The sequence below is a fragment of the Tupaia chinensis genome, unplaced genomic scaffold, assembly GCF_000334495.1.
Source record: "Tupaia chinensis unplaced genomic scaffold, TupChi_1.0 Scaffold000288_1, whole genome shotgun sequence".
In the NCBI taxonomy this organism is placed as follows: Eukaryota; Metazoa; Chordata; class Mammalia; order Scandentia; family Tupaiidae; genus Tupaia; species Tupaia belangeri.
In genome coordinates, this window is record NW_006159772.1 from 209874 (window position 1) to 213577 (window position 3704).

At 34.7% G+C, this 3704-nt stretch overlaps 1 non-coding gene across 1 annotated transcript; it reads left to right on the forward strand.

The window, feature by feature from the left end:
• The first annotated feature begins 677 nt into the window (after positions 1-677).
• On the forward strand, positions 678-784 carry LOC114008102 (U6 spliceosomal RNA). The gene has a single exon (XR_003549667.1). It is a non-coding gene; the product is annotated as a U6 spliceosomal RNA (small nuclear RNA).
• The last annotated feature ends 2920 nt before the right edge of the window (positions 785-3704 follow it).

Consider the following 3704-nt stretch of genomic DNA (forward strand, 5'->3'; position numbering starts at 1 on the left):
AGGTTAAAAAAAGAAGAAAGAATTTAAAAAATGTGAACAACATCTACATTACTATGGGATACATCAAAGAATCAATGTGTGTGTTATGGGTATACAAGAAAAAGAGAGTAAGAAGTTTATTTAAAGAAATAATTGCTACAGAATTTTTAAGACATGGAGTCAACCCAAATGTCCAAGAATAGATGAGTGGATTGAAAACAAAGTGGCACATATACACTATGGAATAATATTCAGCCGTGAAAACAATGAGACACTTGATACAAAGTGGATGAATATGGGAGATTTAATGCGAAGCAAAGCAAATCAGACTGTAAAAGACAAGGATTGTATGTCCCTGCTTAATATATACCAAATGTCAACACTTTGTAGCAGAAACTGAAAGACTGCAAGATATAATAGCAGACAGAGCAACTGTGGGTACTAGAGACACTACAGGAGTGGATGGGTCATAGGTGGTGGGAGGAAGGGGAACAGGGAGAAAAAAAAAAACATTTAACAGACACAAAAATGAAAAAAGCATGTGTTGATGATAATGTACATAGTAATATCCATAACTTGACTAATATACACCATATTCATGCTGGGAAAAAACATTTTGTATGCTATAACAATGTACAGTGATTAAAGATAAATAAAAATAAAATTTTAAAAAGTCAAGGGGAAAAAAGTTAAAGGTAGCACTCACTTTGACTGTCCATATACTAAAACAGAAATGATACAGAGAATATTAAGATTGACCCTGAACAAGGAAGACACATAAATTCATAAAGCATTCTATATTTTTCTTAGAAGACATAATGCTAAGGGAAATAAGTTGGACTATGAAAGACAAATACTGTATGTCCCTACTTAATAAGTAACTGGTGTCCTCATTCATTAGTGAAAGCTAAAGGACTTCATAGCATACACGGAGAGAATAATAGTAGATATTAGATGTTAGACTAACAGGAGGAATGTGGAGAAATCAGATGAAAAATACAAGAGTGCATGTAAAGAAGTGGAATGGGTTTTGGAACTGTGTATCACAGTAATGTACCTCAGTAAAAAAGGATATATATATATATATACACACACACACATACACACAGATATATACATATATATATATATACTTCATATATATATATATAAAGTGATTTTCCAATGGGTATGGTATAATGTGGTGTTGAATGTAGGGGTGGGTAAATGTGCTTATAGCCTTGATTTGATTATTACACACTATTTACATACTTTTGAAAAACTGTAGTGTACCTCAAAAAGATGTAAAATAATTATATGTAGGTCAGCTATTACCAAAAATAAGTAAGAAGGTTAAAAGATAAAAGCATTAAAAATATCATTACAAAATCTGATTAATGAATACACATTATAAAAAGCTGTAAATTGTGACATCAGTAAGATAAAATGAGGAGGAAATAAGTCAAAGTGTATAGAACTTGTACACTACAGCTTTATCCCATATCACATGCAAAAAAATAATTCAAGCTATAAAAATAAAGGTAATGGGGCCAGACAGTGGCACAGCAGTAACACGATTCCCTGCGACGCTGGACTCCCATGGGGAGGTCCTGGTTTGTGCTCCAGGCACTCCCTGGGCATTCCACGTGTGCAGGTGCACCCAGGCCTGTGATCTCAGCTGACTGAGGCTAGGTGCAGATCGTGGGGTGAGGACCCTGTTGAGACAGCTTATCTGTCTCTCTCTTCCTCTCTCTCATAGAAAAAATAAACAAAATTCTAAAAACATAGAGATAGTAAAAGCGATGTAAGTGATGTGTATTAGATGATTTAACTAATGAAAACCTAAGAATATATTATATAAATATCAATTCCATTAATTTTACTGAAAAGAGTTTTTAAAACATGTTCAATCACTTCCCTTATTTTAACTCAAATGGTTAAATAAATTTTTATCTGATTAATGTCCTTATAGGAGGGTCCAGAGAACTGCCTTTCCTCTTCATCATGTGAGGCCACAGCAAAATCGCACTGTTCTATGAATCAGAAGGGGGCCTTCACCAAACACCAAATGTGCTGTGCCTTGACTATGAACTTTCCACCCTCCACAACCATGGAAAAAATTCTATTGTTTAGAAGCCAGTTAGGTGAGATAGGTGGTGCAGCAGTAAAACATGATGCTCTGCAAGGCAGTCCACATGGTTCCCAGCTCAAGCTCAAAGACCCTTCTGAGAATGCATGCTCTGGAGCTAGACTGCTGCATCTAGACTCTGGGTGTCTTCATAATGGTAAGCCTCTTTCACAGTTTCAATTATCTATGTATACATATATTTATAGCCCAAGTCTTACAATAGAAAATTCACATAGCTCATGAAAAACTAGGTACCCCATGCAAATTTTCCTCATTCATCTCTAACTCAACTAACCACAATCTGAAGTCATCTTTTCTCCTAAAACCATTTCTTCTAGTATGTGATCCATTGGGGATTGTCCTACATTTATTAAATACATAAAACAGAAATGATGGAATCATTTTTTACTCTTTGTTCTCCTTCCAAAATCATTCAACTATTAACTCTGATTAATGTTGATTTAATATTCCACTCCTGCCCATTAGCTACCTTTATTCATGTCATCAATATCCTTCACCTGCAATTTTGAAATAGCATTTGGCTTTATAACTGGTTTTTTTTTTCATTATAACCAGAGTGAAGTTTCTAAACTTCAGAATAGTTCATGCTATTCCTCTACCTAAAACTATTATAATTTAATATTGCTTTGAGATAAAAATCCTTAGCTCTCTGAATTCCAAACCTAGTACATCTTCAAGTTAGATCATTTCCAATTTCACTCTTTTTTGTCCAAATATCTTTGCCTTGCTCATCCTATGTCTTACTCACTTTTTCTTAACTGCTATAAGGTTCATGACCTCACCAGAGAGAGAGAGGAGAGAGAGAGAGAGAGAGAATACATCCGTTATAGGGCATGGTCATGCCACAATCCTTATTATCCATTCCTTCTTGCCATCAGAATTTTGGGCACACATGCACATTCACCTGGTGTGTTTTCCAAGTTGCTGAGACCAAGATTCAAACTGCAGTTGGCCACGTGGAATCCAGATTTCTTAATCAATGTGCTAGAGTAAGCCTATCCTACTCATTCTTATATTCAAATTTAGACATCAACAGGGTAAATAATCTTCCATAGACTCCACACTAGATGAGAGATTAGATTTGCTCTCTTATTGGCCCAAGATAACATTTATCACATTAAGTTCTGGTTGCCCCGTCTGTAGACCACACTCTTTATGATAAAGATTATATACCTTACCTCAGTGCCTACCACACAGTAAGTATTGATTCATTCATTCATTGTCCAGTGATAGCTGGGATGGGGCAGTATATTTCTTTTAATGTGGATGACAGATAAGACTGTATTCATTCAAAGAGATGTCCTTCTCTGCAGAGTTCTTTTTATTGAATAATTGAATTTAAATGTTGGCACAACCTGTCAAATGACAGAAACTTGGCAATGATATAAACTGCCTCAATTGAGACATATTATTTAGTATGAACATCAACATTTAGAAAATTGAAATCTCTTTCAGAAATCTTTTAATTAGGTAGTCCTTTTTGTTTACATATGATATTGCACATCCTGTCACTAATAGAAATTAACTTGGAATCCATTTGGAATGCACACTGATAATTATTCTTACTTCTCAGAGAAATGCAGCAAAAGGTAGTAAT